The sequence below is a fragment of the Carassius auratus genome, chromosome 23 (genome assembly GCF_003368295.1).
Source record: "Carassius auratus strain Wakin chromosome 23, ASM336829v1, whole genome shotgun sequence".
NCBI classification, from domain to species: domain Eukaryota; kingdom Metazoa; phylum Chordata; class Actinopteri; order Cypriniformes; family Cyprinidae; genus Carassius; species Carassius auratus.
In genome coordinates, this window is record NC_039265.1 from 13,175,651 (window position 1) to 13,199,014 (window position 23,364).

The following is a 23,364-nucleotide window of genomic DNA, read 5'->3' on the forward strand; positions in this document are numbered from 1 at the left end:
TCCACACACCCATAAATGAAACCGTTTCCCTCTAACGTCATTTATGAACAGATCCAGGCAGTTTTATCTTCGTTTGATGATCTGTGTGTAATCCAGGCCACAGACCCCTTTACACAGCGTGCTTTCACTAATAGGATTGATGCTTTTGCTCGCTTCCTATTGGTGGAGCTGGAAGGTGGGTGGAGCTGTTGTGTCCCGAATGGGCTGCAAACAGTGGATGCTAGAAAAGTGTTATGATCTTCTTAGTCCATCGCTGCATGGTGAAGACAAAAAAGAGAGTATGACTGTTTTCTCCAGATCTTGAGCAACCCGTACTAATTATCTACACATTGTTATCAGTCAGTCCATTCTTTCTTGTCCATCTGCGTGGGTCGTCTCCCATCTGGATCTGGGCAGTGGATGTATGGAGATCTGCTAGTGTGGCTGGTGTTTTGTGGACGTGGGACACACGATGGCTGTGGCGCTGGATGCAGTTTGGGTTCGGGTTAAAGGGGTCTGTAAGCAGAACGGCCTGCTCATCCTCTCAGTGTTGGCCGTTGTCATCGGATGTCTGCTCGGCTTCTTTCTGCGCTCCAAAAACCTCTCAGAGCAGGTTAGTCTTCCTGTCGACCCCTAATAATGTACAACAATGAACGGTTGCAGTAGAAGCCACCGAAACAATGTAAAATTCTCACCAAAAACCTCCCATAAAAGCCTCTCCTTCTGTATATCCCTCAGTATGGGCCAAACTTCTCCTCATGGTCTTTTTTGAATTCTCAGTAGAAGCCTAAAATCAGGGCTTTTTTATGATTATGATCAAAATGGGTTTGATGACCTTCCAGCAGTAAGCTAAAAATAAGATTTTTTATGATTATTGGTTGGTCAATAAGGGCTTTTCCATTAAACCACCATGGTCTCATTTAATCCAAATCACATCTGGGTTTGCTTTTTATTGATGGCACCCCATTGAATTCCTTAATTTTATTATTATTATTATTATTGGTTGAAATCATGACTTCACCCCAGTCTTTAATAATTTGGTTAAATGTTAGTCTCGTTTTTTCCCCCTGAATATCTGTTTTTATTAGTCACAGCAATGCATTTTATTTATTGTTTGAACTGGTTGAAACTTTAAATAACATTAGGATTATTATTATGATACTGCATTTTTAATCTATATTCATTTACTTAAGAAGTTAAAGGACTTTTAAAAACTGTGACTTAATTAAAGATAGCCAGCGGGGTGAGAAAAATAAACTTAATTCAAAAGGAAAACATTATTATTTTTCTGACCCCACTGACAGACATTTTGTCTTGTTTTAAGCATTAATTTCCCTAATATTTCTATATTTTTTTACAGAAATTTTTTTTTCTTAATAATTTTATCTCTTTATTTATTTATTTTTTACTACATTTTTTATTCTTTTTGCATTTTGGTATTTTCTAGTTCTTCATTACATCGAAGCAATAGCGACTGAAAGAATGGACAAACAAAGAGGCCGTTTCTCCCTTTCTCATTTCGTGTACGCATTAAAACCTCTGATATGATTCTCAAACACACCTAAAAATAAAACCTCCACAGACCATTTGGTGTGACGGCCGGGGATTACAGTCCAATCATACAAATGCTCTTAGTAATTGTACATTAAGCAAGTGCTCCTTAGCCTCGCGGCATTTAAAGCAGGTTGGTGATGCTATCTACAGTTTCAGATAAATTGCAATGAGCTCTTTAAAAAAAAAAAAACTAATTGGCTTATTTTGCAAGAGAAACCCAGTTTGGACCTAAAAATAAAACAAAATCTTATGTGCATTTATGAATTTGACATCCACTTTTATCCAGAGTGATTTGTGGTAAATTGTCAGTACATGCATTCACTGGAAATGAACCCATGACCTTCATATTGCTACAGTAGTTAAGCTCTGTTAGTTGACCTACAAGAACATGGCAATCTCATTTATATAAATGTATGTTAAATGTAAACATTTTTGTGGTATCTCTTCCATCCTGAAATCTCAAAATGTGTTTAAATTGGCTGTGATTGTTTGCCATCACAGCATTTTCGCGTTCAATATTGAGAGATTATTTCTTGATGGTTATTATCTTCTTGAGACACAGTGTAAACAAGTCCATTGCTATTCGTGAGAGGAAATTATCTTAATGTTTAGTTCACTTCATACACCACTCTCTCTCTCTCACACTCAACACATTCACTCACTCACTCTCACTCACTCACTCACTCACTCTCACTCACTCACTCTGACTAACTCACTCACTCACTCTCACTAACTCACACACACACACTCACTCACTCACTCAACACACTCACTCACTCACTCACTCTCACTCTCTCACTCACTCACTCACTCACTCAACACACTCACTCACTCACTCACTCTCACTCACTCACTCACTCTCACTAACTCACTCACTCACTCTCACTCACTCACTCACTCACTCACTCAACACACTCACTCCCTCACTCACTCTCACTCTCTCACTCATTCACTCACTCACTCACTCACTCACACACACACTCATTCACTCACTCACTCACTCACTCACTCACTCACTCTCACTCACTCACTCACTCACTCACTCTCACTAACTCACTCACTCACTCACTCTCACTCACTCACTCACTCACTCACTCACTCACTCACTCACTCAACACACTCACTCACTCACTCACTCTCACTCACTCACTCACTCACTCTCACTAACTCACTCACTCTCACTCACTCACTCACTCACTCAACACACTCACTCACTCACTCACTCACTCTCACTCTCTCACTCATTCACTCACTCACTCACTCACTCACTCACACACACATTCACTCACTCACTACACTCACTCACTCACTCACTCACTCTCACTAACTCACTCACTCACTCACTCACTCTCACTAACTCACTCACTCTCTCACTCATTCACTCACTCACTCACTCAACACACTCACTCACTCACTCACTCACTCACTCTCACTCACTCACTCACTCACTCACTCACTCTCACTAACTCACTCACTCACTCTCACTCACTCACTCACTCACTCAACACACTCACTCACTCACTCACTCACTCACTCTCACTCTCTCACTCATTCACTCACTCACTCACTCACTCACTCACTCACACACACACTCATTCACTCACTCACTACACTCACTCACTCACTCTCACTCACTCACTCTCACTCACTCACTCACTCAACACACTCACTCACTCACTCACTACACTCACTCACTCACTCACTCTCACTCACTCACTCACTCACTCACTCACTCACTCACTCAACACACTCACTCACTCACTCACTCTCTCACTCATTCACTCACTCACTCACTCACTCACTCACTCACTCACACACACACTCATTCACTCACTCACTACACTCACTCACTCACTCACTCACTCTCACTAACTCACTCACTCTCTCACTCATTCACTCACTCACTCACTCAACACACTCACTCACTCACTCACTCACTCACTCACTCACTCTCACTCACTCACTCACTCACTCTCACTAACTCACTCACTCACTCTCACTCACTCACTCACTCAACACACTCACTCACTCACTCACTCTCACTCTCTCACTCATTCACTCACTCACTCACTCACTCACACACACACTCATTCACTCACTCACTACACTCACTCACTCACTCACTCACTCACTCTCACTAACTCACTCACTCACTCTCTCACTCATTCATGTGTGTGTGTGTGTGTGTTTTTCTCTCCATTGATTTCTTTTTATACAAAAGCAAACAGAAATATCGATCAAGAGCCTATGATGTGTGGTGCATTTGTATGAATTATGAATGAAAGTCATGAGAGGACAAAGAAAGGACTTAACTAACCTGAAAGCACTAGACATACACACAGCCACATTTCTACATGGTATAGACAACATGGTATAAATACACCTGCAGATAGACAATAATAATAATAATAATAATAATAATAATAATAATATAGAATTTTGTAAAAAATAATAATAATTTTTAAACAAATACACTCATATACTCACATATGATTTTTGAAATATTTTTGAAAGAAGTCTCTTATGCTCACCAAGGCTGCATTTATTTGATCAAAAATACTGAAAAAAATGCTAAATTGTTAAATATTGAATTTAAATGTTTAATTGTGACAGTTATATAAGTATTTAGCAGATAAACATTGATAATTGTTTAACACTGATAATAAATAGAACAATTTAGCACCAATAATAATTGATAACTGAATAACTGGGCAGTAAATCAGTATATTAGAATGATCTCTGAAGGATCATGTGGCACTAAAGACTGGAGGATACTACAATAGAAAGCATTTATTTTAAATTGTAAAAATATTTTACAGTATTTCAGTTTTTACTGTATTTACTGTATTCTTTCAGAAACATTGTAAAAAATATTGATTGTACTTTTAAAATTTGCAGTAGTGTATGTGCATGTGTGTTTGTGGTTATAATCATGAATTTCATGATTGTTTTTACTTTAAGAGTTTTAGGACAATATAAAAAAAAGAAAACAAAGCAGAGCAAAAGACAAGATCAACACAATAATAATGTTGAAGTGATTGATCTGTTTGAGTGTATAATTAATGGTGTCTTTTTATAAGCAAACAAACTGTTATTTGACATCAGTTTTTTTTTTTTCAGAGCCATTGGATTTTATGTTTGTTTTCCTACAATACACATTCAACTTTGATAAATGCAAAACCCTGCTGTCCTTCTTCCTGGACAGATTTGCAAACTTATTCCACAAAGCCATCAGACAATACAGACTCCCACACTTTTGTTGTTTGTATTGTGGAGAGCATCTGTTGGAATGGCTTTGTGTTTGTGAGTAAAGCTCAGCGATAGTAATGTAATGACTCCACGTAATCTCAGCGCTGGCACCAAAATAATACTGCAGGCCGCAAAGAGGTGATCATGAGTCATGCATCACATTAGTCTGAAGCGCTTCTGTTTTCTGTCAAAGCAAATGGGAGATGAAACACTTCCATTTGGACACAAAAGTGTTTACGGGAACTTTGAAGAAGAAGCTTTTTTGTTAGAGCAGTTGTTGTTTTATAAGCATTGTATTGTGCGTGCAGTTAGTTCAATCAGTGTGAGATTTCAGATGTGAGATTATTTTCAGGTTTACGTTGAATGAGCCAAAAGAAGACACAGCGTGCACATGTTCAACAGTTGCATTGAGAAATTCTAAATGTGTAGAGAGTGATAGTCACAGATGATCACAAAAATGTGTGCATGCTTACATAGTCTTAACCACGCTGGAAAATCTGGCCAAATCCAGTTAAAAGGAAACAGTGAATAGAAAAGATAATGTTCATTATTCCATTTTATTTCTTTCATGGAAGTGATGAAAGTCAATGTCAAGTCATCAAGCAAAAAAGATCAAAAGCAGTTCATACAATTTGTAAACCGTTTTCCATGTTGTATAATTGAAGCTGTTCACTGAAAATGCTGTTCAGCTTAATGCAGCTCCTTGGAATATATGCATTGCATGAGGACATTCTGGGATTAATAATGGGGACGAATAATGGCTTGAATCATGCAGAGGTCTTCAATGATACTTAAATGATCTTTTTGTCATTTCTTGAGTTCAGCTTTGAGTTCAAGTTTGAAAAGACATTTGAACAAATAGTGCTAGCTGGTTTTTACAGTTTCTAGCTGGTCCAAGAAGGTTATTTGTGGTCGTTATCATGGTTTATCCAGGCTTATATAGTTGACCAGTTGGACTACCAGCTGTTGGGCCTGGCAGACCATCTAAAAGACCAAACTGGACCAGGAAAACACCAAAAACAGCTTGACTATTAGCTCTTTACTTGATCCTTTTTTATACAAAAAAAAAAAAAAAAAAAAAAAAAAAAAAAAACAACAAGATTATATTTTGCATGCTAAATGCAATTAAATGAAAATGTATTACAGTTAAATTCTTTTCATCTGACGTTATCAGACTGTGCACTTTTTAAAAGTGTACTTCATATTATCTGCCAGCACAGTTTTTTTTAAAGATATATACACTTTTAAGATCTGAAGTACATTAAAAGTGCATATTCAGTACAATGAAGTGCACTTCTTTTCTTTGCAGTAAGATAAACTAGAGATGCTTCACAAAAATATACTACATGGAAAAAAAAAATTGCCCAATGATGGATAATTGTTTGATTTCTGATATTTTCGTACCTTATGTTTTTTTGCGTTACCAACAACAAGACAGATTTGGGAGGCTCTTTTGCTCGCTGTGTTAAAAGACAGAGTGCTTTACTGGGACTGGACTCATATCTCAGTGTCAAAGCATCTGAGCGTGAGCAGAAATGCAAACTCTGACTGAAGCTCAGCTGGATTCTGTTGTGTGCATTTGTAAAATACTGTTATAAAATCAATGTTGCATATGAAGTGACTGGAAATATCTCAAACATTCAGAAAGCCAGCTGGAGCTTTTGAAGGCTGCAGCTTGTGTGGCCCTAAATGAGATCCTGCTGCGATTCTGTTGTGTCCTTGAGCAAGACACTTGAAGAAGTGACATGTGCAACTTCTTTGTTGAGTTAGCGCTATATTGGATTTTTCATGCTTCAAAAAGAACTAAAAACACCTTAAAAGCATCATGAAAGTGGTCCATTTATCTGGTGTGCTGTACAACAAAAACATTATTCAAACTTATTTTATCTCCGGTAGGCAACATTTCTCATTTTTGTTTAGTTTAACTTTATGTACTAAAATAACTAACCCAAATGGAACCTTGTTTCCACCACACAATAATAATAATAATAATAATAAAAATTGCAACATTTTATATTTTACATTGTGACTTTTTCCCCCTCACAATTCAGATATATAAACATGCAGTTTTATTTTGTGATGGAAAAACAAAACATTTAAACTAAAACTAACTAAAATTAAAACAGAAAAAAGGGAATAATAGGATAAATTTAACATATATTTCTTCTGAATGTCTGGAAGAATTAATTATTTCAGTCAATAACTAATAACATGTTAATTTCTTGCTCACACATACAGGCAGCTATTGTATAGCCTTGGAAGCCTATAAGATGTGATACAAATCTGATTTTCCGTTGTTTTGTTTTTTTAGCTGGACAAATTCTAATGATGCTTATTTTAACTGTATTTTAATGAAAACCCAGAGAGACAGAAAGTCTTACATGTTTGCAAACAACATGAGGGTGAGTAAATGATGACAGAATTTTTATTTTGTGTGATTTACTCCTTTCAAGACGAGCTGTGTTTCCATATCTATTTATCCTGAGGGCCTCGCTGCACTTATAAAGTATAGACGTCATCACATATCCAGACAGAAAACATACAAAAGCCTGCAGGATATTTGAATACTTGTCTAATGTTTATTTATTTATTGGCCACATCGGACACCAAGGTGTCAGTGCTGTTTATATTACAGGAAACAAACTATGTAAATGTATTCACACTCATGTTGTTTCTAGACCTGTATTACTCTTTTTACCCAAAGATGATTTGAAGAGCACAGAATGCTCTTTTCCATGGAGCTACAGATGCTGAACATGATGTCACCAAGAACAACATGTTCCTGGATTGACATCCTTGTTTACCTTGAAAAACATTCCAATCAACCAATCAGAACTGAGGGATCGTTTTTCAGGAAATATCTGCTTTAGGCTTCCTATCTGGGATAGGTGCTTCTACACCCCACGTGTCTGTCTTGGCAAAACCACATCTGTCAGACTCTGAAAAGGTTAATCATCCTATTTATCCATTGCTTTGTATCCAAAGTCATTATCAACTTAGAAATCATCGTGTTCATCATGCAGTGCTATTGTATGATTTCAGAAAACTTTAGTGGGCTTTAAAATGACTCCGCTGAAAGTTTCTTTGTTTGAGGAAATATATTCTTTGATTCAGGACAATATTACCTGATTAGCAGCTGATCTTCAGCTCAATTCCTCTGATGAGTAATAAGTGGATATTTTCATACAGGTCTTGAGGAATCACTCTTTGCGTTGTCACCAAGATGTTAGTATTTTATCTGAACTATACAGAAAATCAGATCCACCCAAAATGAATGGATGGATGGATGGATGGATAGTGTTGAACTGGTCAGTAAGTTCTTGATCGCACACTGGTAGAAGTTCACCAGGATGGCTGAAGACAACTGGTCCTTCTTTTGTTTCCTAAGAACCAAAACTGGTGAGCCTTCATAACCAGACTGGAGGTGTTTGTGGTCCAGGTCAGGTAATCTGAGATGTGGGATTCCAGGAACTTGAAGCCGGAGACATGTTCAACAACTATCCTGTAAAATGTGGATGGTTTAATGCATGTTTCTTCCTGAAGTCCATAATGAGCTCCTTGTCTTACTGATGTTAAGGAGCAGGTTGTTGTCAGCGCACCATGTGGCCAGGTGCTATACCTCCTCCCTGTAGGCAGTCTCATTGTTGTCTCTAATGAGCCCATGAACCATGGTATCATCTGCAAACTTGATGATGGAGTTGAATCCATGCACAGGCTTGCAGTCGTGGGTGTAGAGGGAGTAGAGGAATGGGCTCAGCACACAGCCCTGTGGTACCCCGGTGTTGAGTGTGATGGTGGTGGAGCAGGTGTGTTTGTGTATATATATATATACATATGTATATGTATGTACATAAGTACATATACATATACATATGTATGTATGTATATATATATATATATATATATATATATATATATATATATATATATATATATATATATATATATATATATATATATATATATATATGTATGTATATATATATATATATATACATGCCATTTTCTAAGTAGGCTAATCAGAGCCAATTCTCCCTGTACGCAAAATACTCAAGCTGTGTAGGGCTCCCAAAACACCAGGGGGCCTCTTGCTTTCTAAGATGATTTCATTTTAGTTTTATGTTTGAATTTGGCCAGAGGTTATGAAAACATGAATGATAATTAATTTTACTGCGGTGCGCTGTCGCCCTTTCTACATAAAAATCTGTAAAATCATGTAACGTGAATGTCTTGCTCGAGACTAAAAAAGGATTTGAAAACGTACCGAGCTGCGGAAGAGACACACTTTCTCAAGTGTTTTCTTCAACATTGTGACATTGTAAAGGTACAGTACCAGAAGTAGGCTACTGGTCAACAATGTAAACTGAGTGAAATTCATTAGTTTCAGAGATTTAGTCTGAATGAGGCTCTGCAGTGATGGTTCAGATTTTCAGTGTTCAGGCTCCATGAGATTTTGCTCTTAAACATTTACTAATATTTTCTGCTTTGCAAGAGCACTGGAGCACTCATGCCTAAATTGCTTTTTAGAGTCTGACCAAGAAACACTGGAGTGGCTTTTAAAGCACATAGGCTACTGCTAGAAGGACATGTTCTTATTTTGCTCTGTAAACATCCCATAATTTATGGAGAAACCAAAAGTTAGATTATTCCTAATGATTAATATTTTCAAATTAATAAAATTCTTAATTTATTTGGCATCAGTGCAATGTGCTTTCTTTGTCTCCTCTAAGACAAGCAGAAAGAAAATATCCAAAATGTGCATTTAAATGTTATTACACTATCTATTCGCATCTGTAGATTTTAATTACAATACATAAAAGCTGTGAATTTTTTTGTCATGCATTGAGCCAGAAATGCCAAAATTACCAGCAGATAAATACAGAAGAGATAAAAGTTTTAGGCACTTGTATAGAAAAATTGTTAAATGAGGATGCTGTCAAAAATATTGTCTTGAACAGAAATTAACTTGTTATATTAACTAAATTAAATCAATGGGTGCAGTCAGAATGAGAGTCCAAACAGCTGATAAAAACATCACAATAATCCACAAGTAATCCACACCACTCCAGTCCATCAATATGACATAAATATGTTTTTGACTTCAGACTTAAACTTCCTGCTAAAATACAAGTTCATAACGCATAAAAACGCGCTGCCTCCAGTGAAAAAGTCCACCCCCTGTTGTCATCCCACATCGAAATACTCAACATATTTGTTCAGATCTGTTTTGGCTGGTAATCAGTGCTTGATCTGTGCATATTTCTCTCCTGATTCAAACGAGATGACTTTTTGATTTTTATTTCACAAAACATTAATTACTGGACCGAAGTGGTGTGAATTATTGTGATGCTTTTATCAGTTGTTTCTGCAGAGCATCCATTGGTAAGCAAGTGCTCAAGGGCACCTCAGTCGTGGTATTACCGGCCCGAGACTCGAACCCACAGCATTAGGGTTAGGAGTCAAACTCTCTAACCATTAGGCCACAACTTCCCCCACGTAGTGCTACATCACTACATATTTATTTAAATCTGTTAAGAGTAAGAAACAAACTCATTTACATCTTGGACAGTGAGTGAGGACATTTTCAGTATTTTTTTTTTTTTTTTGGGTGAACCATTCTTTAAAGCACTGTGTTTAATCAACCAGGAAAAGTCTAGTAACATCTGCTAATGTATTTTAACCTATGGTGTCGCTAGGCATTTTGTATCATATAAATTTCAGAATCTTGCATGATGCATTTGTATTGTTGTTTGGTATGCCACCCAGCCCTACTTTAATAATAAAATATGCACATAATATTCCTTGTTACACTTTGGGAGCACATGCATGCCATCCAGCCTCTGCTATCACACACAGATGAGCCACTTATGCACAAATCAATGGCTAATTTTTAAACAACTGCTTTGCAATTCTTTACAGAGTGAAGGAACAAAGGCATATCATTACAATTACAGCAAAAATTGAGCATTCAAAAACAAGCATGAGATGTTCTTAAAGAAATAATGGCAATCATTGTTGTATTGTAAATTATGGATCTGTACATCTTGCACCATGTGAAAAAAAAAACTTTCCTTTCATAATTTCTACAGTAAGACCTGCAATGAAGTGGCTTCCACTATAATTAAAGTTATCTAATCTATTCAGGCAGGAAGAGAACTTTGTTTAATGTTGTAGCAATCAGATAGTAAAGTTTTTAATGAGATAATATGCCACGTACCTTCCCAGAAGTTCCTCTTCAAAAATGAAATCTATAAGGATAAATGACATTAAAAAGAGTAATTACAATCTTTTGTACCTGATCAAGGTCATTTTGACTTGAAAAGCACACTTTTATATACAATATAGTTTTTTCCTGTTTCTGAGAATAACGCTAAAGATGCATAGGTCATACAGCAAGGGACCAGAATTTGCCAATTTTCCACATGATTGGCCCAGAGCGGTGACCAGCTAGTCAGTCTGCTGATTCCAGTGTTCTTCCAGGGGTACTTTAAAGCTGTTGCTGTAGGTTGTTGTTCATGTCTGCAGTTTGAAATGACCCCAATAATATGTTATATTTATTTATCCCTTGGAATGCAAATTTTACCAGGGGAGCCCCACCCAAAAAAAAAACATGTTGTGAAAACCTGGCAACCCTGGGCGATTCAACACATGCTAGTATGTCGTCGGCATGGAAGTTCTTCATCGTGAGCAAAAACGCAAAGTTCTCAATTTGTAATAAATGTAGGGCCAAAGTAAACTGTAGTTAAACCGCAGGGCCCAATTTATGCTTGTGTGGAACAAGTAGATTTTTATAACAAAAATAACTAGGGAAGCACTGAAACTTGGCCACCATTTTTTTTTTTTTGCGCAACAATTATTCTGATTTAATTAAATGCAGTGTAAATGGAGACACTTGATATTGTACTTATCGGGTTCTGAGGGATCCTACGTGTTTATTCGGTTGATTCCTCACGTATAGTGTGAGCAGTCAAATCGCAACTCGACAATCGGACTGTACAGTGAGCGCATAAAAATCGTGAGCTTTGGCTTTACATCGCATGCGATCTACTCGTACAGAGCGAAAAGTGTGAAGTACCTTGCCGAAATCGCACAGAAATCGCACAGTGTATGCCCGCCTTTCGGGGTGCTCTGGTAAATTCCCTCAGGTGCGTGATTCCACATAGAGCAGCTGTTACTACACAGAGCCGTTGTTAATTGAGAAGATGCGCAAATAAACACTTATAATGAACGTGGATTTGTGCAGCTTCTCAGTTAACAACGGCTCTGTGTAGTAACAGCTGCTCTATGTGAAATCACACACCTGATAGAATTTACCGCTGATTAGAGAACCGGCTTTACTGACGAGATGGCATTAACGATCGGAGCACCCCTAATTTTATTGTGTAAATATTTTTTTTGCATTTAAATAATGTATAGATTTTTGTTTGTACTGTATATGCTGTCAATTATAACAATCATTTATTTCCTTGAGATCTATTTTTTATTTTTTATCCTCACCCATGCCATCTCTATGCCATGCAAATCTAAACAGTCCAAAAAAAAATACCACACAAATTGATGCAACAGCCTTCAAGACTAAATCAATTATTTAAAAAGGGCAAGTTGTGATGTGGAGGGACATTGTATTTTTGCACATTGTATTTTTTTCACTTAAATTGGAATCGAACAGAAATCTAATTTGCATACATGAAAAAAAATTATCTAACAGGCCAATAGTGTAAGAAAAATAATGAACTTCTTTTGCATTGATTAAATCCATTCCCTTTCCACCGTCTGTGCCTGTATGCATATTTGCACTTAAATCTTTGTGTGAATGTATGCATGACAATAATTTTGACATTTAGATATTTAAATATTTGCATTTAATCAGCAAGCACTCATCCAAACAGAATTTAAAATAGTCTGAAATATTTTTATAATTGTGTGTGAGTCTGTGTGAGCAGTGCTGCTGTGAGTTTTAAGATGATTAATTTCTCGGCTCTGGCAGCCCTCTGCTCTCATAGCACGACACAAAACCAGCAGAGCTTAAAGCAAAGAGGCTTTCTCAGACTTCTGACCGCAGGCCAAGCATCCAACCACTGAGAGAGAGAGATTTGGGCGTTATCACTGGGCAGTTTCTTTAGTTTCAGACTGCGGTCACTGCTAGAGGGAGATGACGGGAAACTCAATAAGATCTGTCGATTCCTGCTGTTCTGGACTTTCTCTAGTTAAACTTCTTGCTGTGTTCAGAAACTGGATACCACACTGGTTTCCATGCAATTTGCCAAAAATCGGGTGTATAAAAAAAAAAAAAAAGCTTGTCAAAGCCTAAAAAGTACAAAATATTTGAGCGAATTAATTGAATTTAGTACTAATCAATTTATTTTTGTTCATAATAAGCAGCGCAGACACAAAATACTAAAAATTATAATCAGTATAGTGTCCCCATCACTACAAGGGGGTGCTAGGACCCACACAGACCACAGGGTGAGTAATTACCTTGAATCAAGATATATTTACTCAAAAAGCAAAGAGAAGATATAAAGTCTTATTTTCTACAAAACTGAACAATATTATTTCAGCTTATTCCTTAAAACTAAAACAAATATGTGTCAATGGTATCAATTATTTATTTATTTATTAAATTTTTTGAAAATCAAGAATATTTAATTTTTCTAAACCCATTGGCAGATATTTGTTGTTGTTTTAATCTGGAATTTAATTTTGTCCCTTTACAAATTTTCTGTCTTAAAAGTCTTAAAAAAAACTTTAATAAACAACAACAACAAAATTACTTTAAAAAAAACTACAGAAAACAGTCTCTAGCATTATTTCTACATATAAATATTTATTGCTATTTGCACATCCTCAGCCTTTTTTACATCGGGTTAAGGTGAGAAAAAACGTTGACAGATTTTTTGATTATGAAACTAAATTTGACACGGAAACAGCTGCATTTTTTAGATGATAATAAATCAGAAGATGAGTCTTCAATTTCCAGGATTTTTCACGCATTTCATATTTAAGTTTTTCAAAGTGCTGATTTTGGCCTCAACACAGAAGAGCGGCCTGATTAGATTATTTGTGCCAAGGGACATCATTTCTCAGTTGTGTGGCAAACTGGTGACCGGTCAGTGTTTTGTTGATTGCTGTGTCTCTTTTCTACTTTAGGAAGTGAAATACTTCCAGTTTCCTGGAGAGCTGCTGATGAGGATGTTGAAGATGTTGATTTTGCCTCTGGTTGTGTCCAGGTAAGACTTGATATTGCTCTCGATGGATAACAAGCTGGTTTAATGTCTATAGATTTTCATTCTCTGCTTGTTTAAAACTAATGCTCAGAGGTTTGGGGTCTCTAAATTTCAGTATCAATCCTCCAGTCTTCAGTGTCACATGGTCCTTCAGATTTGCTGTTCAAGAAACAAAAAAAAATTTGACCTGCTTCGTACATATTGTGGAAACTGTGATAGTATTTATAGTATGTGATAGAAGATCTTTGATGACTAAAGGACAGCATTTATTTGATTTAGAAACATATAGATGCCACTTTTGATCAATCTCAGCCACCTAAATTAACTTGAAACTCATAGAAACCATGTTCCAAACATTTCACGGTTTTAGCTATTTCCTGACGTTATTAATATAAATGGCAGCTTTCATCATGAATAGTAACAAACCCAGCAGTCTTGGCTTCATCTCAGATGCCTGCCATAAACTAGAAATAAACCAGCTTCTACTGTACCTCATTAAAGAAATTGGCCCAGCTGTGCTAAATAAAGAGCTTCTCATCCATCTATTCCTGAAAACACAGAGCTATTGGACGGGTGACCGTGATTTCACCAAGTACAGCATGTTCCTGGATCCACATCCTTGTTGATCCTGGAACAACATTCCAATCAACCAATCAGAACTAAGGGATAACCTTTTAGTAAAATATCTGTTTTAGGATTCAATCAGGGTTAGGTGCTTCTACACCCTTCTTAAAGCTATCATTTCTCTGTGATTTTAGAAATAAATTAGGCAAGGTTAGGTTTAGGAGTAGGGATTGGGTTTAGTCTATATTTTTGGACAGTAATGTTGATACAGTAACATGTCTTACCTGGCAAAATCATAATAGCCAGATATATCTTTTAAAAAAATAATCAGCTATCGATTATATTTTTTTAGTTTATATTATTATAGGTCTATAATTAATTTGCCCTGCTATAATTTCACAGCTCGTTATTGCACAATTTATGCAGGGACAATAAATGATCAAATCAGCTTAATCCTCATTGAAAACATTGATTTAAAACATTTAGACATATTACACAATGGGTGCTTCTCAAACGGAAATGCTAGAATGAGGCAGTAAGTTTGTGTGGCATAGTAAATTCAGAGAAGCTCAGTACTGACTCATTTTTCGTCAGTTTATTTTCATGAAATTGAATGGGTAACCTACAAAGCATTGTGAGTGATTGAAGGTTGCTGAGGATACATCCCATGCATGCATCCTTCAAATTCAGCTGAATGAAGAACCTCGAAATGAAGGCTTCCTTGCAAGGATCCTTCCGATTGAGATGGCCTTCAGTGACGTTTGATGACGTGGCAGCCGAGATATGCAGCCTTCTGTTTGAGAAGAACCCACTGAATAGGCCTATAATTAAAATTCCTCTAAAGTAGCCTATGTCCGAACACTGTAATGATCAGTCATCAATGAAAATATAAAAATTGAAAAATATTTCAATTCTGTTGATATTGTTGTTTCACTACGTACAGTAGGTTCTATATCAGCCCCATATGAGATCTTTTTTTATATACCCAATATGTCTCTTGTCTCTGAAAATATGTGCCGTTAAACATCAGATGCCGACAGCTAGGTCAGTTTTTACTTTCACTTTCTGTAGCTTAAAGTTGCAATAGGTGATTGTCTTCAGAAACCTTTTTTGCTATGCTGGTTGAAAGTCTTTTTGCATCCCGATTTAGCAATGATTAAGCTAAGTGGTCTAAATGTATTTATCTGTATTTATTTTGACTTTTTAAGGCGTAGTACCAGAAAATGTCCGTCCAATCAAAATGCTTGATCCAAGCATTTTAATTTGCTTTTCTACCTACAGAATACATCATTAGCGCGTTCAAGTACGCTCTGCAGACAGAGCCAGAATGAAAGGGAAAGAAAGTGACGTGAGTTGACATACAGCCAAATATGGTGACCCATACTCAGAATTTGTGCTCAGCATTGAACCCATCCAAAGTGCACACACACAGCAGTGAACACACACACACAGTAAACACACACACAAGAGCAGTGAACACACTCACACACTGTGAACACACACCCAGAGTTTAGAACGGGCATAACACTCATGCAGTTTGCACATTGTTTGTGTTGCATGCACTGGCTCACCTTCATGGCTTAAAACTGAAATATGTATAATTTTGGGACGTGTTTGTCTTTAGCACTAATTGCAAAATTGACAAATGGTTCACGTTACCCATGATAATGACATTATTTTATCAAAAGATCTTTTTGTTTTCTTTCTTGCAGCATTAAAGATTAAATAGTTCGAGTTCTATTTTCGCACAGGCGCAGTAAGAGAAAAAGCACTGAGTTTAGAGCAGTCTGTTTGTAGCTCTGCTTCAACTGTGCAATACCTTCATGAGGGATGACAAAAATTTGTGACATGTCAGAAATTCATCAGACCGTCTGATTTCCTGTTGGGAGAAACGTATCGCTTCTTGTTTCTCCCTGTACACTGCACGGATACTGCACGACAAACATCACACAACAAAGCAGAAAATTAGCCCAACTCAAAAAAAGAGTCCATAATTGGCTCAAAATCGGCTGAAAAAAAACATGGTGTAGGCTATGTGTGTCTCACGTACATGAGAAGAAGAGCACAACCTGGTATTCATCTGACCACTGACTTTACTAAATGAACCTTTATACTCTCTCTCTCTCTCTCTCTCTCACACACACACACACACGCACACACACACATTATTTCATGATATGGCCTTTTAATGTAATAATAACGTGGAGACTGGAGAGCCATAAACATTGTTTTACACATTCAGTTCTATTGTCTGAGATGTAATTGAATTATGTGCTGCATTCTCTTCATCTTATGAAATGTTTTAATCATGCAGACAGAGCGCTGCACTTGATCAGAATGTACTCGTATAATATTTCTCTGGGATTTTCTTCTTTTTCTCCTGATAAGCCTCAAATTAAAATGTGCCAGTATGACTGGTTCAGTTAAGTTTGTCTTGTACCGAATGCCTCAAATTCATACAGACATTCATTCCACATCTTCTAAAAAGAACTCATTAAAAACTTCATCAATGTCGGAAAAGTGTCTGTCCTGAATTAAGGAACTGTAATTGAAAAAAAAAAAAGTTAATGTTCCAGTATGTGGGACAAAATAATTTGCCAAGTGGGACATAAAAGTGTCAGACTTTAAATTCAACATGAAACACAATTCCTTTACTTTCATAATTAATGCATTGCTGACTAAAACAATATGTGATGATAGAAAAAAGTGTTCTCTCTTTCATCTAATTTAATTTTTCTTAGCCCATTGACAGTTTTTTGGTGTTTTATGGAAAAACTAAATTACGATAATTTTTCCGAACATTTTTCATCGAGTCATTTTGATTCTAAAGTAAATGTATCTCGATTTAAGAATGATAAGATGTTTACAGGTAAACTGTGTTTTCAGTATAAGACCAGGAATATGCATTAAGAAAGTAAACAGGGTGATTTTTAATGTCATTTTGACTTTGCTTAAAAACAAATACTGCGTGTCCTCTTTTTTTTGCAGTAGTGCATTATGTCAGGTACAGACAGAAATGCATGTAAGTACCACTGTGAAAAATACTTTGGATGTAGATTTCATCCCAAAGTCCTCACTTGTACATTTAAAAATGAAATAAATGATAGATTTCAAGTGTGCACTGGTTTTCATATCAGCAGATGCTGTGAGAATCCGAGATGAAAGTTTGTTGAAGAACATTTAAGGTGAGGATACATGACTAACAATATAATGCTGAAGAGTTCAGGAAAGGTAAACTGTTTCGTGTTTGTTTGTTTTTTAGCCTCTTCATTTTTGTCCCTGACACCCTGGCAGCTTTGTGAAAGAGGATTTTATTCGTGGTCTCAAACAGGTCCTTTGCTTCTAAAGTCTACATCAGCACACATCGCTAAAGTTCAGGTTACTTTTGAAACACCCACTAATGTCAGCAGGCTAAACAAACAGCTTTTTTCAGTCTTGCTATTCTGTACGATTGCTGATGTTTATCACACTGTAGTGGTGTATTCTGGTGGAGTATCAGACTGGGTTCATTTTAATACTAGGTGTGCTAATAAAACTACTAGAAGTTGGAAAACTACAGTAAAATCTGTGTCTAATAGCTTCAATCTATTAACAAAACAGCATTGCAGCAATTATGTGAAGGATGTCTTTTTAGGGCAAACTTTTTTCATGCATTAGTGAATTTTGAGATGTTGGGCTATTTGGCTTTTTATGCATTTTCATTGTTGTTTCAGACTACACGCTAAAAAATGCTGCTTACAAAAAATGTATGTAAAATGCACTCCAATGTTCCTTTGTTTTATTTACTTTGAACTTAGAAAGATTCATTCTTAACAACTGTATTCCTATCTATATTTTGAAGGCTTTTACAGAGGGTTTGGAATAACATTTTATTCCTAAAAACAGTTTTTTGGTTTTTTTTTTTGTAGTTTTTTTGGCTGTTGTCTGCTTTCTCATTTATAGAGTGATAAAAAAAAGAGAAATCCGAAAACCCATGTAAAAACCTTTAATTCTAATATGTCAATCAAATGAAACCCACATTTTTAATCTGGCTTTATCTAACATTCAAATTTAAGTTCTATAAATGAATGCATAACAGATTTGTCATATTTAATATAATCCATCAGCTGGGGAATGTTTTTATGTAGTGTTTGTATAACACAAACCAATTAGAGTATTAGAGTTTGAACAGTTATATTTATTCTAAATGGAGACAATTAAAATAAAATTAAAAAAAATAAAATGAAGTATAACTTACATAATTTGCCCAAAAGAATGAATTCGCCAAAGTTAGTAGTGTGACTAAAGACACATTTACAAAAATGATCAATGTGCAGAAAAGTGATCCTCTATCACACACGTTGAGAAATATTGACCTTTGACCCTTTTTCAACAAACAGTCCATCAAACATTTCAATATTACAGCATGTGCCCTGAGTTTGGATTGCTCATTTTTCTATCTCAGTCACAGAACATACAGTTTAATGACCTTAAAATATCTCTGGGCTATTTGGTGTTTGCAATCGGTTCATGCCAATTTTTCACTTTTTCATCACTTTGTCCATGACTTTTGGCTTGTTCTGTTCGTCTCCTACAAAACTGAGGGATGTAAGAAAACCAACCAAGTTATTTTTACCTATCTCAGCATTCTTCAGATGCATTAGATGGATTATAAAATCAATGTGAAGACTCTAAGAAACAAAATGAGAGGTTGTCTGATGCAGTTTGTAGTGTTTCTTAAATTACCCTTTATGTTCTTGCTTATTATAGCCTTTAATAACTCCTCTTTCACAAATTGGCTGAGAATATATCTTGCATGTGAGCTTCTGTTGTAGACCACAAGTGCACTTGTCATCTTAAAATCAAAATGTCCATCATTTGCATGTTTGGTTTGCATAAAATCATGTCAGACTGAATGTAATTGCCTTTGGTTAATATCTGTCTTTTGGTTGCACGTGTGGCTTTCCACATTATGGATCAACACAGGACATATAATGTTTTATAAAACAGCTATTTACAAGCAGTCTCAGTGATGAAGCAAATCCTGTCAATTACTGTTTTTAAGGAATACTGAATGCTCTGAAGGCTTTAATTAGTGAGAAACGGGACATTTTAGATTACTTTTAAACATGCATACTTTTAAACAAGTCTCTATCTTAAAAGACAATTAATATTCAGTATTATCGTCAATCTGACAGAACTGACACTATAGATGAGAATGACATCTGAACCAAATTGAACACAGAACTTGAGCTGAATGATAATAATGCTATGGTCTTCTGTAAAGCTGCATGTATCGCTGAATTGTACTCATTTTACAGTATTGAAATGAACTGAAACTAAATTGAGCTAAATAATGGCACTTTTAAAGCATCTTTTGCAGATCTGCTTTAGAGCTGAAATTTAATAAGTTTTCTCTGAAAACTGAAAATAGAAAAAGGTACAGGCAGAAATCTAAAAATGAATGATGTATCTCGATATGAAATGCTTTTTTGACCTACTTTTCATTGTAATAGATGAATCAGAAATAATGTCAGGCTTGACTTTCAGCATCATCTTTGACGTATTATTCAATTATACAGCCAAAGTTAAGACAATTTTACACAAAATGAGATTTTAAACAACCATCATTAACAAGGTCATAACTTTATATGACAGTGTTTTAATTGTGCGCTTTAAAAAATAGAATGCATAGAATTCCATTCTGAACTTAGAACTGAATGTATTGTGCTGGAAGTTTTAAAGCAAATCTATATCTTTTTTAATGCTGCACGGTGAAGTTCACAAGTATCAGATAACAGGAACGTCATTTGGAGAAATTGTCTCCTTGTTGCCATGCCATTCATAAGAGACACATCTAAAATAGATCACGGTTAAACTTAAATGAACTAAATCCTATTTCTGCAGTGCTTTCCAGCTCTTTTATTATTTCTTTCTGATTCTGGGTTTGATGAATTTCTGATGAAGGCTTAGGCCGAAACGCGTCTGTGTAAGACATGGTACGAATAAATTTATAAAAGGATATCTTCAGAGTGTTTTTTTTTTTTTCTCTTTTATTTCTGGATAACTTTATTACTCGCTCCGATTAAACGTCGTGGGAGTTGAGCGCGCTTATAATTTGATGAATATCTGCCAGGACATAGTGAGAGCCAGTAACTGATGTCGGTAAATCTGATTTCTACTTCTTGGCAGTTGAGCATGTCTAATCAAAACATGCAGATATGACGCATTTCCATAATCTAGTGGCTTTTGGTCTTGTACACTGTTTAACAGTCTTACTCTATTCAGCAGATCAGATGCTAGTGCAGTTTTGCTCTTGAAAGTGAAATGTATTTGGCACCAATATCTATAAAATAATTTTTTCAACAAACAGGTGAAAAATACGACTTTGTCTTTGTTTAATTTGCATACTGAACATGGTTTGGATTTCTTATTTTTGAACTCCAGAGTGCACCAGATTGATGCATTTAACTGTATAACATTTTTCCTTTTAATAATATTCCAGTAAAGTTCATTAAATTAATTCTGTTTTTAGTGGTCTTTAAACTTGTGAACTGTGTGTGTTTGGACTGTGTCACAATCGCATTCGTTTAATCCTTCAGCCCAAGGTGGAACAGCCTAATAGAAAAGGTCAACTTTTTAAAGCAATGAACCAAATGCAAATTTGATGACACAAGATGACGTATTTTTTTTTTTGTTCTTTGATAGTCTATTTACACCAGTCACGTCAACTATTCAATGCACAAAGCCTTACATATAAAGGCACATATGATGAACCCTGCGAATGATCCTGTATATGATAGTGTGACCTCCTTAACAATCAGAGGAGATGCACTGGAGCCAAATAAACAATTTCCGAATAATTCCATTCATGTGAGATTTGACACTGGAGTGAACCTCAGCTCAGCCGCTGACAGATGAAAATTCTGTCATCATTTACCCTCATGCCGTTCCATACCTGTATGAGTTGTTTTCTTATGTTGAACATAGAAGAAGATTGCTGATAATGAAACAGTTGGTGGTTGCCATTGACTTCTAAAGTATTTTTTTCCTACTATGGAAGACAATGGCAACCACCAACTGTTTGATTACCAGAAATCTTCAAAATATCTTATTTTATGTTTCATTTTTGGGTGAACTATCCATTTTAATTTATTAAAACAGTATACCACAGTTATACCAGGGGGAGTGTGAAATCTAATTCTCATAAAAATGAGATCTGTAACTTCTCATGTTGATCTAAATCAGCTTTCCTCTATGCAACACACACACACACACACACACACACACAAAAACTACATATGAAGACTATATGATGGTAAGTGTTTTCCACGCAATTGATGCTTTTAAGCAACCACAAATCCATAAACCAATATTTAAGTCATGTTTTAATTAAAATCGTCAGTCGTTGAATCTGTGAGCTGAACTTGAGTTCTGAGAACTGGGTCAAATGATTGATTGAAAAGATCTGACACAAAAGAATGATTTATTCATGAATCATCTTCTCTCTTGAACTCATGAATGAAGTCACAAGATGTCCATTTTGGTGTGTTCCTCATAAAAAACTCTCATATGTGAGAATATAAATAACACCTGACTAATTTAGGATAATTATAGGGCTTTTGAATCCTTGAAACACCTTTAAAGATGTGGCCTGATGACTTAATGTCTCAAAAGGTATATGTGTTTATGCATTGTACGTTGCTCTATTCTCTATTCAACCAATGTGCTCATCCATAGGAAAATACTCATATATTGAATATTTGTGATGTATTCACAATGATTGCGCTGACACTATAAAAATAATGAAACATTGCAATGAATGAACAGTAAAAATACAGTAATATTATAAAATATTATTACAATTTCAAAAACCTTTTTTTCTGTTTGAATATATATTTTAAAATGTAATTTATTCCTGTGCTCAAAGCTGTATTTTCAGCACCATTACTCCAGTCTTCAGTGTCACATGATCCTTCAGAAATCTGCTGCAATCTGCTTGGTTTGAAATAATTGATATAATTTTTCTGAGCCAATTCAAGTTTAATCATACACGCTCAAACAGCTCACTGCTTTGATTTGCATTTAAAGATACCAACATGAAAGGGTGTTAAACACACAAACAGAAACAGGATGAAGGAGAGATCCAACGGAGCTCTCAATCAATTAATTTGATATTCTTTCAGCACAGTTATGGGGGTGTATTTATCAGCTAATTTCACAGTTATTCCCTGGAAAAAAAAAAAATCCTTTAGTGAAAATCCTCAATCAATTTTAGAAACATAGGCTACCATCACCAGTTATTCTTTCTCATTTATAGACACCTTTCAAACACACACACACACACACACACACACACATTTTGCCTTCAAATCGCTACAGTAAGTCTATAATCATTATATTTGAAAGTGGTTTACATCAGTGTGTGTTTACATCATAACCATAAATAAAAGAAAGAAGATCAGGCTACTATACTGTAAGCAGTAAAATTAACTTGAAGCCACAACAACTAAACCTCAAACTGAAAACCAAATGCGACAGAACTCGTAATAAAACACCAGTTTGCATTTGATCATATTTGCAGTATTGACTAGGTTCACAAAACAATGTTTATACTAGTAACAATACCAAAACTAGTTACTACTTTGGTCGTTATGTCTAATGTCAGCAAAACAAAAACAAATCAAAACAACAGCGGCATAAACTATACTTTGCTCACAAGACAGATTTCTGATTTGATGTTGTTGCACCCCTCATGTTAGGCCCAAAACAATGTTCTTCCACAATAATTTGTCATTTTAAGCTTCAACCG

The 23,364-nt window shown here is 35.7% G+C and overlaps 1 pseudogene; it reads left to right on the forward strand.

The window, feature by feature from the left end:
- The first annotated feature begins 273 nt into the window (after window positions 1-273).
- LOC113041384 (excitatory amino acid transporter 5-like) overlaps window positions 274-23,364 on the forward strand; it is a 46,158-nt pseudogene continuing 23,067 nt past the window's right edge.